Source organism: Nipponia nippon, unplaced genomic scaffold (assembly GCF_047370975.1).
Source record: "Nipponia nippon isolate SJK-2023a ecotype South Korea unplaced genomic scaffold, ASM4737097v1 scaffold_7, whole genome shotgun sequence".
NCBI lineage: Eukaryota > Metazoa > Chordata > Aves > Pelecaniformes > Threskiornithidae > Nipponia > Nipponia nippon.
The window spans coordinates 28150190-28165577 of record NW_028262391.1 but is presented as its reverse complement, the minus strand read 5'-3'; the positions used below and the strand labels follow the sequence as shown (position 1 = coordinate 28165577).

General features: G+C 42.1%; 1 protein-coding gene across 9 annotated transcripts in view; it reads right to left on the bottom strand.

Moving 5' to 3' along the window:
- The window catches only part of MAP3K13 (mitogen-activated protein kinase kinase kinase 13), an 84035-nt gene that overhangs the window by 49356 nt on the left and 19291 nt on the right, over nt 1-15388 (bottom strand). For 7 of the 9 annotated variants that reach the window (XM_087739690.1, XM_087739691.1, XM_087739692.1 and 4 more), the window contains one exon: nt 2457-2602. The gene's annotated coding sequence lies outside the window, so the exon portion shown is untranslated. Of the gene's footprint in view, nt 1-1641; nt 1698-2456; nt 2603-11088; nt 11121-15388 lie in introns of those variants that run through there. The other 2 variants (XM_087739693.1, XM_087739695.1) reach the window with 2 other exon arrangements.

Below are 15388 nucleotides of genomic sequence, written 5' to 3'. Positions count from 1 at the left end.
AAGGGAGAATTTAATTCTTCAGTAAAATACTTCCCCTTAATTATAGCTTGTAACAAGAGACAGCTAAAGACTAAATATATGGATGCTCTGCCTCTACACCACCCACCACTCCTCATAAAACAGGTAAAAATTGACAGCTTTTATATTAAGAAATGAATCCCAATATGTAGCTTCATCTCACACCTTCCTCCAATCGCACTCAGAGGTGGCTCAGGCACCTCCTAAAATCTGCGTATCTGTAGCTTTTTCTGCATGAAGTATCTCCTTATGACAAAGATCATACAAACGTAAAGAAAATGTATAGAACAAAACCATTTTCAGTCTCCTTGACTGAAGCAACTGTTTTCTTGCACTATGCATGTATATGTTCACTAACTGAAGAAAACTTCAGATAAGTTTACAGTTAGAGACAAGAATAAGTGATTTTTCAGCTAGCATCTATAAAGAAAACAAACAATTTAAAAAAAATTATTCTAAACTTAATTCCCAAAAGATTACAAAATTTTTATACAGTTTGCTCCTTTTCAATTCTTCACATAGATATACGCACGTTTGGTAGCATACAAGTTTTACCATTTAATTTTTAATACATAAAATAGGTACAGTTGAACTAAAAAACTGCATATATGACACAGATTCAACAGATAATATATTCTTAGGAATAGCAATATCCAAAACACATTAAGTATCATGCTAACATTGAAGGTGATATACACTACAAAAAATATCTCAAGTTCACACAGATGTATTAGAAGATTAGAGAATATGAGACAGAAAGAAAGAAACCTCCTGCCATTTACTTCACATTTCAAAAGTGACAGCAGACCATAAAGACTCCCTTTGAGGACAGAGGGAAAGAACAGTACACTTGAAGACCAAAAGCCATCTTAAAGCTCCTAACCCTGTGTCCTAAGTGGTCTCTCTATCATGTCCAAAGGTGTTCTTACATGGCTAGCCACTCCTCAGAAAATTAAATTGTAATTAGTCAACAGGATCAACCTGTCTGAGACTAGACTCCTTGTCAGTCAGAGCTCTTTGTCAAACATGCAGAGACCTTTGCCTCACGGGGAGCTCCCTGAAGAAAAAAAGCCATGTTTTCTTAGAATATGAACTAGAACCCTTTCAGTAAGGGAAACTCAGAGAGACCAGGTCAGTCAGACCAGAAATAGGAAGGGTTTACATACAACCCTCCCTGCCTGCTATGCCTTGTTTCCAGGCTTCCATTTAGCCCTCAATGTCCAAATTGCAGCAAACTCTGCACAGTGCAGTCTGGTCCCTAGGGAAGTTTCTCATCACCTCTGAGGACTGTCTGCTTCTCAGCGTTACCTTAGTCTCCCTGCACAAGCTGCAGGCTCCTGGCTGCCTACTGCATCTCTCACTCCTCCCTCCTCCCCTGCCCTGCCCAGTCTCCCAAAGCTTCTCTCCATGAGCTGAACCCGGCTGTTCCCAGACAGCAGTCACCTCCTCCATGATGCAGGCTCCGTCTTCTCAAAGACAGGCAGCACAACTGTGAACAGAAGTACAAAGCAAACAAATGCTGTCTACCGCAGAAGTGCCAAGTTACTTTTTAATGAATCTCCCTTCACTAAAACAAAATGGGCTGTGAGCTCGCTAAAGCAAGTCCTTGATCATGCCTCATACTTGCCAAAGGGAAGCGCTGGAGGCAGGACACCAGAGATGCACAAGCTCTGTGCTACCTATGGCAAAAGACATCAGACACAGAATCAGCAACAAGTGAGCCAGCTAATCCAAGTACCTATACAGAGCAGTTACCTCCAATAGTAAAGTTTGACACTGCTTTAGACATTTGACATTATTTTAGAAAGGATGAACAGCTGCTTGAAAACAAACAAATAGCTAAAAACATATAGTTCTTACATTATTGAACCTATAACCTGCTCAGATTTCAAAATGAACCACGACTCTGCATTTTCTGGAACTTTAATGGTGTCCCTACTCCAGCTACAACAGCCTGGATTCCTGTGAGGACATCTGCATTCTCCAGCCAATCACCAGAGTAAGTACAATGAAAAAGTACTTATAACAATAGAAAAATAATATATCAAAGTTATCCCCTCATCAAATCAATAAACCTGAAGTAATAGATTCAAATGCTTTCAGAGTTCAAGTTATATTTGAAAAATCTAAACCTCGTAAGATTAACTTCAACTCAGTCTATGCAAACACCCCTTTGGCACTTGTCCCCTCCTGTTCACTCACATCTGAACTGGATCCCGTTAGGTGTCTGCAACTGAGCTACTGCAAGCGAACAAGTTCAGCACTGAAATGGCTACAGACACAATAAAACGAGAAGGTAAACTTACCTCATTTCTACCACTGAAAGGAAAGCATACCTAAAATTTAAGGACCATTGCAGGAGTGACTGCGCTATTGTTTTATGTCTTCTCAAGTTTCTGACTAGTTACTACGGTTTTAACATCAACAACTGCTGATACCTGATCATTTTTCCAGATGCACTGAAAGCCCATGTCCTCTTGGCTTACTGCACATGTGCCTCCTCTTCAGGTCAGATAAATCAAGCTGTTCTCTGAAGTTGCACCATGAGTAATGTTTAGGACAGTCCAGCACTGAATTCTTCTCTCTAGAAAGAAGAACAAAAAAACTCAGAATCCTATTGAACAAAAATGTATTTAAATAAATGCTCCTGCAATCCCAAACATCCCATTAGCACATCCTGATGTTACATTTAAATGCAGCAGAAAACATCAAAAATTAAGTATGCACTTTCAAAAAGAAGCTGGGAGTAGAAAAAGACCTCAACACATTTAGTACATCCTTTCTTAGCATAGGCATATACTCTATAATCCTTTTACGGTACAATTTTAATCTAAATTAAGCAAGCAGCTCCAGTAAAAGAACTCACAGCTTTCTATATTACAAAATTACATCATTCAGGATTGGATTAGATTTTAAAATAACATACTTCAAGGTAATCTATTAATGACTCTTTACACTTCATTTTATACCTAAACTCCAAGTTGTTTTCCTAATTTTAAGTAAATTTTAGGAGAAGCATATGTTATTACAGTCCTCCTACATATATACAACGCAATACCATTATTGCTCTTGCTATCAGAAACATTTAAGCAAAGAAACAACAAATACAGAGACTTCCAATCCTGAGCCTACTTCCTCTTCTTCCCACTCCACAAAAACATAAAAGGCTGCAAGACTTAGCCCAGTTCTTCATAAAATTGAAAATAATCAATCCCTTGAAATTACAGAACTGACTGATACTAGCTTTTAATGCCAAGACTAAACTAACTGGTCTTAAAAAGAGATTAGCTCTACCTGCAAACATTGTTTTCCTTATATCCTTAATCATCACAGACACAACAAGGCTACTACAATACTGAAGAAGGGATTCAGCAATACCAGCACAACTGTCTTGCCAGAATTAAGAGACTTTAGACAATGAAAGCTAGCTGGCCTTGCAAAAACATAGGCACCATCTGCCTCGTGTTATGCACCACATGCGATTCAGCTGGTCTCAAGACCACTCCCAAAGTTTGGGAAGTTCAGCATATTCTTAATTTTTTGCAGAAGTATGAGTAGGCATCATGTATTCCCCTCCCATGTCAAAACTGCATACTGAGATTTAACCCAAGATTAACTTTCAGGATTATTTTAAAAATTATGTAGGAAACACAATAATGAGATCTATAACAACAATCCTTAGTGAGAAAGAAGGTGCCACAAGCACTCTCGTATAGGAGATGGCGATGGCTATCAGCAGGAGCTGTTTGTTTTCTAGGGGTGCCCCCCACAGAGCAATTTGCCCCACACTGTTGACAACTTTTTCTGCTAGCTGGACATTAATATTTTAGCACATTTAGTTACTGGCAGTCACGTATTCTGAAACAGTCACTTTCAATGGTAACATCAGAAAAACAATTGCAAAAGTACAGTTGTGAATTGGTCATTACAATTATACATGCAACTTAAGAGAATAACAGTTACACTGTGTTACAGGAAACAAACATGAAAATCTTGTATTTGAGAAAAACAGTTCACAATTATACAAGCTGAATAATTTCTATTGAATATGCCTTAAAAACTGCTGACTAAGGAGTAGCAAAAGTAAGTTCTGCAAAAAAAATTCCCAGCACCGATAGCTCAACTCAGCACACATTTGCTTGTCTTTCACCAACACCACTGTAAGTCTTGTCACCACTGTCATTTCATTTTAGCACTTTATTAGTTCTCTCCTTAGCTTCTCTAATTTGCCACAAAACCAGGAAAGGTAATTCCACATTCCAAATAAGAGAAAGCTTGTGAAGGCAAGGTTAGGCTACATTCAGAGGCTATATTTGGGCAACAGAAAGGAGGATGAGGATGATACAGCAATATTCTTGCACGAGAAAGTACCAATTTGCAACCACTGTTGCCCTGTATTAACCACTCATTTACAGAATAATTTCCAGGTCAATCACCTTCCTGGAGGCAATACGTTGATACTGGCAATGACAGACACACAACTGTAGTAAATCTGTTCATCTGTTTACACCCCTCCACCATCACCAGCAGAAGGTAATTCTACCAGTGCACCAAAGCCTCTTGCTGTGCTTTCACACTGCATTATTTAAGCAAGTGGCAATGCTCCTCATGGAGGACTTCTGCCATCTTACTCAACAGTTTGCAGAGAAAAATAAAATCCCCAAATCAGATAAGTCAGCAGAGCTCTGCTGTACATTACCTCAAGTTGAAATAACTGGTCATCAATACCAGCATTATTCTAGTAGGAGCTGGTGCCCAAGTAGTTTTACAAATGCGCCCAGTCAGCAACTCATTGGCACCAGTGCAGCAGCCACATGGACATGTCCCAAGAGCGAGATGGGGACACAACACGAGCAAGAGTGAGATGTGGCATCCAAATTCCTTAAAGCGCAGACATTTCACCACTCCAAAGCAGATGAACATGTATAGACCTTGTTACAGACCATGTCAAACACCTAGCAAAACACCTTCTAGAAATCGGGAACATACCACGTAGGTATATGGTTTAATTCCTAAGTAGCACATTGCTGAGAACAATGTTTATTAAGCAGTTAATAATTCCTTCCAACGGAGGATACTTTAAGATAAAAAACAGAGTAAATATGCATACATTTTAGCAGGTTTATTAGACAAACTTTAGAGTTTATACTTTTTTATCTATTAAAAATGTAAATATTTGCCTTTGTTTACAAGAAAAGTACATGGTGGTTCTATTAAATCGATGAAAAAAAGCCCACAAAGCTAGTAATTACAATTTTTACCACTGTTTTAAGATAGGAATAGTGGATGTAAACACACCAGGGTTTATTTCCTTGCTTAAAAAAAACAAACATTCTAAGCAGATACTACAGATGAAATAATAATACAGACTTGAGAGAATCAAAAACACACAAAACCAGAAAGATTGTATTTGATTACATTATAGTTTTAAACACAATTCACATATATAGAAAACAGCACATAAAATTGGAGAGTTGTTCATAAAAAACAGAATCATAGAATACCAGGTTGGAAAGGACCTCAAGGTCCAACCTTTGTTGGCAAAAGGAGGGTCTAGACAAGATGGCCCAGCACCCTGTCCAGCTGAATCTTGAAAGCGTCAAATGTTGGGGAATCCATCACTTCCCTGGGGAGATTATTCCGATGGCTGATTGTTCTCATTGTGAAACAATGTTCCTCTTGTGACCAATCAGAATCTCACCTGGAGTAACTTGTACCCATTACCCTTTGTCTTTTCCATGTAAAAAGGGAGTCTCCATCTTCTTTGCAGCCACCCTTTAAATACTGGAACATGGTGATAAGGTCTCCCCTAAGCCTTCTTTTCATGAGACACTAGATGCCTGAAGTTGGCAGAATGCCATTGGAATAAATTATTGAATTTCACATGAAAAAAATACAGCCTTCTAAGGACAGATTGTAAAACTTAATTTGATAACTGGTAGCAAAGGTAGGAATTGTCGGTACCCTAGACAAGAGGGGCTTCTGGACCCAAAGGACTTCTACTACCAGATGAATTTAGCTCTTTCTGCACTTCTATTTACCGCCACTTTTTATAGTATTCTGTTGGCTTTTAACACTTGTTTTCCAGATTCAGCCTCAAAGACTTTATACATCTATAAGCCAATATAGAAAACAGCACGGTGTATTGCAGATTTAAGCTCTTAAAAATGCATAAATGCACTTACCCACTTGGTAAAAACTGTTAATGAGAACAGAACAAATATGAAACCCAAACATACGTAATACAGAAATCATACGAACTGGAAACAGGGTTACAAAACACACCTGCTGATTGGATTTTTTTCCTGCTTAACATAATCGTTGTGGACCCAAGGAATTTTTTCAATCTAGTATTTCTCATCCTAACAAAATATCAGCAGAATTCCGAGTATTTCGATTCAAACGCTAACCCCTGCAGATGGGTTTTGTTTAAGGAACTGAACAAACAAAACATTATTTGCTTCGAAATTCTTCTACTTGTGGTGAAAGCCGAGCTGTACTGAAATCAATAGGACTGTTAGCATTGTTTTCGACAGAGCTAGAATTTCATTTCCTGTGCCCAACTTAAGATCTGTTAAAGATGCTGCTAACCACCATAACACAGCTTTGCACTCTCACAATCACATCTATAGTTCAAAGTAAAATGTTTTGTGCAAAATAAATACTTACAGGGAAGGTTGCATAAACAGCATGAAACTAGCAGCTGGGGCTGATTTCTTCAGAGAATAAACTTTGTCCCCAGCCTGGTTGCTCTGCCTGGATTAATGCTGTTCCTGTACAATACCCAGGCCTTGAAGCCTTGGGAAGTTCCTATCCCAACTCAGCAAGGTGGGAGGGTTTGTTATTTTAACTGTTGGGTGATAACAGCTTATCAGCAAGTTTTCAAAGGTTAAACTCAACACATTTGCCTGGCAAAAGTGCAAAGAAAGCACAAGGAAAATGTTGAATTAGTGTTCCCTCTACTGCTGCGGGTCCCTCCAGCAAAGGCCAGAACTATTTCATACACCATAACCTGCAGTGCAGTCCAGCAAAGAAAGTTGAACCTAAACTCCTGTTCAAAGAAATCACAACTGATTTCTTGAACATAACTGGTCTTTGGAAGCCAGTGAGAAAGCAACAAAACTGCTTTCTTTCAAAGGAGAAGCCTGCTTTGTCTGCTACATTCCCACTGTTGGCCACACAGGATGGAAAAGCTAACCCAAAATCTTTAAGTCTAGTCCTCAAATACAAGGCAATTTTATTACTATTGCCAAATTTATCACTGACACCACAGCTCCATGACAACTCACAGGAAAACAAAAACAAAATAAAATCATCATTTTAGGGCCTGCTATGATTTTTTATTTCTATCCCAAGCAAACTACTGATCCATAAAGGGCTGATGCAACTTTAAACCAGAAAAAAAACCCAGAGTTACAGACTCATTACTAATTCATCCTGGCTGAAGCTGCATACCAGCAGCTGCTGCCTCTCTCAATTAACAGCAAATATTGAACAGTACTGTCATTTAACGGTGTTTACTGCCTGCTGCCCTGTCCTCTGTCACATTTTCAAAGCATTCTGGCACAATTTAAAGTATCAACATTAATAAACAGAGCTTAGTTTAACCCCTTATGTATCAGCAGAGTTGACAGCAGAAGCGCTTTACTCACTTCATGCATTCATTAGGTGTTTGGCAATAGCTGAAGCCCAAAGATGCAAGGTGCCACCAAAACGGTACTTGTAATTCAGAGGCCCACAGGGTGCTTGGCTTCCGCAGAGGTCTGAGCACAAGTGTGAAAAATGATGAGAGTATCTCCAGCAGAGCAGCGCTCTTCAGAAATGAATGCCAAAAAGATGAAACAAAAGAGGAGAAAAAGGAGGGGACTGCACATTCGGCCTCTGTTGCTGAAGATTTTAAAACAAAAAAACCCAAAACAAATGGGAAAAAAAAAAAATCAAGATACAGCCATTCTGTGGGGAGATCAGACTGATGCTGTGATTCCTGATGACCCCATCTCTGCACAGGGAAGTCAAAAGAGCCCACATTTACACCTTCTCTTCCTACCCTCTAGTGTGTCCACAGCCACGCTGCCTTTTGGACAGACTGATTTTAAAGCCAATGATTATACAAACAACGCAATCAGAGCAAGCAACTGGAAACGATGCACTTCTCCCACGATGTCTCTGCAGGTACTTCAGTGGCCTACTTGCTCTGTAGTGTCAAGTTTGCTGGAAGCCACTTATGTACAAACGACTGTACATATTTTATATTTCATTTACACGATGTGTTCGCAGCAAATCAGCGGGCAGTAGCATCTCAGAGGCTCTCCTATGAGCTTACTGCCAACTGGGCCAGGGCCAACGTGTAGACACCAGCGACCTAGAGAAGAGAGGGGATGCTGAGCCAGCCAAATTAGACTGCAAGGTGCACACTGGCAATTTAGACACTATGTGAAAAGATCAAGCAGCTTCTGGATGGAATTCATTACAGCAAAAGCTAGAATAACACCATTCAAGCTGATAGTGAAATTGGAAGAATTCACTTATTTCTGAGGTATTGGACCTTTGTACTAGGCCTTCTGCAGAGACAACTGCATTGTAAGCATGGGAGCTCCAAGGAATGATGCTCTGATGGACATGTCAAACATGCAAGGGAATGGCTTTGCAAACTGGGCAGGTAAAAGTAGTCTCAGGATCTGGCCAGGGCTTTCTGAGCTTCTGCAAGTATACTCTTCTTGGTTTAGCTCATTTGGCTGCAAGTCCACTCATTTTCTCAGGTACCCTCTATCTGTATCTGAGGCAACTCTAATACCCAGTCTGGTTTGTTAGGAGAACTCATTCCTTCTAGGTTCCTCCACCACCTTTGAGCCGATAGAGTCTGAGGTCTTCAGATATATTAGGTGATATGACTAATACCTGCCATCTGTTCATTGTTACCTTCTCTCTCTCCTCTCCTGAAGAGGAGTCATCAGTGAAGTGCTTGTTCTACTTGATCTATTTTAGGAGCGTGGGCTTTTAGCATCCATGCAGCGCTGTTTTAAGCTAAAAAAGTTAAACCAAAGAAGTAGACAATGCTCGTGCAGGGAAGACTGAGCACTTGCAACATCCCTTAGGTCCTGTAAAAGTCTCTGACTAGGCTCAGAAACAACTCTCTCTTCTGCAAAAGTTATCTTCGCTTTCAGCATGCCCAAGAAACAGAACCACTGCCCAGGTTTCACTCCAGGCTTCAGGCCACAGAAGAGCATGAGGATAAGATCCAGGCCTTTGAAGGTACCTGACTGCTCTCCACAGAAACCAAGCCAGTCAACACAGCTTATGGCGTCAGCAGGTAAAATGCTGCAGCACTGTGTTAACCTGGTTTGAGGAATAAGAAGCTCCTACTCAATTACCCCACCTTAGTATAGACCACTGAAAACAGAATAAGGTACAAATAACAGACCAGATCTCTGCCCATCAGACTGGGATGAAATCTTCCAACTCACAGGGAATATTAAGCATTACTCATACCGACAGCTACTCCCCATAAGCTATGTTTAAGGAAAAAACAAACTGGATGCACAAAGGAAAGATGGCCTGGAAGGAAGAGAGGCCAATAGAGGATAATTTCACTGTATTTCTTGCAGGAGCTGTGTCAAAGTGCAAAGAAAAAAATCATCACACTGTAGGAGGCCGAAAGACTTGAGATGGAGCAGTGAGGAGTCTCTGGCCCCATAAATGTTTAATTTGAGCAAAGCAGCAGATTCGTAGTAAGCATAGTTCTTTTGCTGCTGAAATGCACACTCCTGCTTTGATTTCTAAATGACACAAAATGAAAACATAAGTATAAAAATAAAATAGGAGAAAAAGAACAGGGAGATTTTTATACCTGGCACTACAGATGCAGCATGCACAAGCCAGCAACCTATGCAGCTCTCTCCCTTCACTACTGCACAACACAGCAGCACAAGGGTTAGCAACATATGCAGAGCTCTGAAGTAGGTACCTCAATTTCACAGCTTTGACAGTTCGACACAATGCTGGGGATAACATCACCTGAGAACAAGAGCTATTACACTGCACCTTAGAAAACAGCAAGTGCTGCAAACCTCTGATTAAAAGCAGCATGTTGCCTGCTAAGAAAAATGTGAAACTGTAGAACCAGAGAATGAAGATGCATGTGGAAATACTGAAGAACATGAAGCCACAGAGTCCTGGAAGCAGAGAAGGGACCCACCTGGAACGATCCTCTTGCAACACTTCCCCTAAAAGAAGGGCTGATTTTCTCTCTGTACCGTTTCCCTTGCAAATAAAACCCATCAGCAAGGATCACTCCTTCCCCATCATTTCCTTGAGTTATTCCCATCCCACTCTAAACAGTAAGCACAGACTGGTTAAATAAATTTGTGAGGGGAGGAAAGTTGCTAATTAGTGTTTCTTCCTGCCTAAAATGCAAGATCCCATAAGATAAATTAATGCACTCCATGACCCCTGTGAGATCTCCACCTCTATTTTTCTTCCTTTTCCTGCTCTCTACCTACCCCAGACTGTCACCTGATCACCATTATCTGCTTATTTCCCCTCCACCTTCAGAGAGGAGCCTACTTCCTTTCCCTATTTATATCTTTCTCATCTCAAACTGAATTCTTTTTCCTGCTTCTATGACTACTTGGTGAAATTCATACAACTACCTCTCTCCTCTGCCATCTCCACCAGCATATCTAGTCTTCCTTCCTGTCTCCAATCCTAAAGAGAAATGTAGCTTCGCTAAAAATGAAACACAAAGGTTTGAGTAGACCTAGATTTCACCCCAGCAGCATATCCGTATTTTATTAGAATTATGTCACTTATCCCAAGCCAGCTATCCCCGAGTACTGAATGGACAAGCATCAAATAAGAGCAGGAAAGCCCTTTGCTTAGCTTTCCTCACTTCCAGTACGAGAGCCTCATATAGCTGAACACACTGGCAAGCTAGGAAATAGCAAACGACAAATGCTACAGAGCCTACTGAAATCTGTCCAGCCTCTGAAAAACCTCCACACAACAAGTGTAGGTCATCAATGAGTATAGGTTTTATCTTTTAAAAGTATGAACAGACTTAAAAACACATACACTAGTATTCTCATATTTTGCACTCTCCTCAAGGTTGGGATTGTATTTTAGAAAGCGATCACGAGTTTCAGAAGCACTTCCAACAAGTAGTTTTCTTCTCTCCTGAGGTAATGGAAAAAAAAAAATGACAAAGTACAAACCCACAGCACAGCCTCAACTTAAACGTACAAGGACACAATTAAATGTTGCAAGTACACCCACATCAGAAGCCTCTTTTTTCACAGCAATTAGCTGCTGGCAACAAACTTGCAAAGCCAAGACAGCACCTTGGGCTCTTCCACATACACCTGTCGTGGTTTAACCCCAGCCAGCAACTAAGCACCACACAGCCACTCGCTTGCTCCCCGCCCCGGGTGGGATAGGGGAAATAATCGGAAGAGTAAAAGTGAGAAAACTCATGGGTTGAGATAAAGACAGTTTAATAAGTATAGCAAAAGCTGTGTGCGCACAAGCAAACCAACACAAGTAATTCACTCACTACTTCCCATCAGCAGGCAGGTGTTCAACCATCCCCAGGAAAGCAGGGCTCCATCACGCACAGCGGTTTCTTGGGAAGACAAATGCCATCACTCCAAACGTCCCCCCCCTTCCTTCTTCTTCCACCAGCTTTATATGCTGAGCATGACGTCATATGGTGTGTAATAGCCCTTTGGTCAGTTGGGGTCAGCTGTCCCGGCTGTGTCCCCTCCCAGCTTCTTGTGCACCCCCTTCTTGTGCCTGCTCGCTGGTGAGGTGGGGTGAGAAGCAGAAAAGGCCTTGACTCTGTGTAAGCACTGCTCAGCAATAACTAAAACATCCCTGTGTTATCAACACTGTTTTCAGCACAAATCCAAAACATAGCCCCATACTAGCTACTATGAAGAAAATTAACTCTACCCCAGCCAAAACCAGCACATTCTCCACCCCTTATTCCATACCATTTACGTCATGCTCAGGTTGCACACTATCCAATACATTCTCATTACCCACCACCACCCTTCCCATCCTTTGATAAAATACACAGATATCATTTCCTTAGTCTATGGACCACCCCTGTAAAATCCCTGTAAAATGTCCACTGAGTTCATTTAGTCCATGACTTGGGGCTCCATCTGTTATCATGGTCACTCAGGACAAGAGAGGTGGTATGTTGTGTGGAGTTACCGGCACCCAATCCAGCTCAGGTCAGGTCACTACTGCACTTGCACTGTTTCTTGTAAGGCTTGTCCTCCACTGGTTCAGGTGGTTCCTGCTACAGTAATTCCTTTAACATCCAACTCAAATCACAGGTTACAACAATTTAAAGGTATTTCCATTACAATCTCCACCCCTGGTCCCTTTGGGCCAGGTTATAGGGCTTAACATTGCAATGAACTCCACCCCTTGCCCCTGCTCTGGCTTGGACTTATCCACAGACTGCAGTCCCTTAGGGGTTTACCTGCTCCAAGAGGAGCCTTATCTATAAGCCACAATCTCTCCGAGGGTATACCTGCTGCAGCATAGACTTATCCACAGCCACAGTAACTTTGAGGAGCACCTGTTCCAGCGTGGCCTTCTTCATGGGCCACAATGTCTTCAGAGAGATACCTGCTCCAGCATGGTCTTACCCACAGCCACAGTCTCTTCAGCAGTAAACCTGCTCCAACATGGCCGTACCCATGGCTGCAGTCCCTCTGGGGGGGTACCTGCTCTGTCATGGTCTTATCCATGGCCACACACTTTGAGGTGCTCCAGCATGACCTCATGCACAGCCATTGATACTTCAAAGTGTACCTGCTGCAGCATGGACTTATCCACAGCCACGGCTGCTTTGAGGTGTACCTTCTCCAGCATGGAGTTATCCTTGGGCCGCAGTCCCTTCAGAGGTATACCTGCTGTGGCACATACATAACCATGGCCACAGACACTTCGAGATGTACCTGCTCTGGCATGGGCTTATCAGTCACAGACGCTTCGGGGTGTCCTGCTCCTGTGTGGACTCATCCACAGGTCACAGCCCCTTCAACTTGAGTTCATACTGGAGAAACTGGCTGCTCACAGCTTGGACAGGCATACTCTTTGCTGGGTAAAAAACTGGCTGGATGGCTGGGCCCAAAGAGTGGTGAATGGAGTTAAATCCAGTTGGCGGACGGTGACAAGTGGTATTTCCTCAGTATTGGGGCCAGTTCTGTTTAATATCTTGATCAATGATCTGGACGAGGGGACTGAGTGCACCCTCAGTAAGTTTGCAGACAACACCAAGTTGGGTGGTAGTGTTGATCTGCTGGAGGGTTGGAAGGCTCTACAGAAGGATCTGGACAGGCTGGATCGATGGACCAAGGCCAGCTGTATGAGATTCAGTGCCGAGTCCTGCACTTGGGTCACAACAACCCCAAGCAATGCTACAGGCTTGAGGAAGAGTGGCTGGAGAGCTGTTCAGCGGAAAAGGACCTGGGGTTGCTGGTTGACAGCTGGCTGAATATGAGCCAGCACTGTGCCCAGGTGGCCAAGAGGGCCAATAGCATCCTGGCTTGTATCAGGAATAATGTGGCCAGCAGGACTAGGGCAGTGATCAACCCCCTGTCCTCAGCACTGGTGAGGCCACACCTCGAACACTGTGTTCGGTTTTGGGCCCCTCACTACAAGAAGGACATCGAGGTGCTGGAGCATGTCCTAAGAAGGGCAACAAGGCTGGTGAAGGGTCTAGAGAACAAGTCTTAAGAGGAGTGGCTGAGGGAACTGAGGTTGTTTAGCCTGGAGAAAAGGAGGCTGAGGGGAGACTTTATTGCTCTCTACAACTACCTGAAAGGAGGTTGTAGCAAGGTGAGGGTCGGTCTCTTCTCCCCAGTAACAAGCAATAGGACAAGAGGAAATGGCGTCAAGTTGTGCCAGGGGAGGTTTAGATTGGATACTAGGAAAAATTTCTTCACTGAAAGGGTTGTCAAGCTTTGGAACAGGCTGCCCAGGGAAGTGGTTGAGTCCCCATCCCTGGAGGTATTTAAAACACATGTAAACGTGATGCTTAGGGACAGGGTTTAGTGGCGGACTTGGCAGTGCTAGGTTAACAGTTGGACTTGATGATCTCTTTAGGTCTCTTCTAACCTAAACACTTCTATGATTCTATGATTTCTCCTTGCAGAACAGTGACCTTTGCAGGCCTCTGGAGAAAGAAGCCCAATCCAATACTAAAAATGTACAGATGACAACCAAAATGCTGGTATGCCATGCTACTCAAATGACAGAAAACAGTAAATATTTACATTGACACATTATGATATGATTCTACTATAATTGCCATGTCCTATAACACAATCATGCTATTTTTTCTTATGAGAAACTCTCTCTTACTCTGAATACAAGATAGATGGCACTGAGTAAGTGAAACAGTTGTCCCATATCTTACCAAACACTGGTTGATGACCTCGCCCTCATACAAAGGCTGCAGAAGGGAGAACAGTCCAAGAAAGCAGTTCTCAGACAGACTCACAGAACACCTCCAGGAGACTCAGCCTTAGTCGTACTTTGTGACATTCAACTACAGGGAAGATCCCTCCTTGCTAGGATTAAGGTGACCATGGTTACTCCCCATATCAGGACCCTCTCTTGCAGAAGAAAGCACAGATACGTCAAGTAGTTTGAGCCATAGCTATGCAAAACCTTTTGCAGTGTTTCTTAGGCAACCAGTAAAGCTAACAGGCACTACCAGAGCTATATTTTACATCTTATTTCCCACTGAAGAGCCAAAAGGAAGCCTCCCTACATCTCAGCTGACAACAGCAGCAGTAGCCGCATTCTTCCAGGACAGAACCGGCTGTAAATACTCACTGAAAACATTTATTCCCATTGGGGACTGGTAACTGTCTTTAATTGCTGGCAGCAGTTGGGGGCCAGTGGAGTCTCTCTTGTGCCAAACAGCAGACAAAACAAAACAAACAAAAAAATGATTGCACCTTGCATATACCACAATGCCTGAATCTGCATAGCTTTGAAGGGGCCACTGTGTTTGTGTTTAGGCTGAAAGCAAAAAAATATTTTAGGACAGCTATACCCAACTACTAAAGCTACTTAAAAGCAAAACAACTGGAAACATGCTCTGTCCTTTATGTCGCAGATTCAAGGGTGAGGAAATACCACATAAAGGTATATGACCAAAGCATCAGAGGTGAAACACAGGCCTGCAGACCTCCACATGGACAGTGATCCTAATCAAGATTTTTCTATCAGTTTAACAACACTGATAAAGTTCACTCCAAAAATGGAATCCCAGCTTGCTAGGAATGCATTTCTGACTGAGCACAGTTAGTAAAATACACACCATGAACAGAAAATACAGGTTAAACAA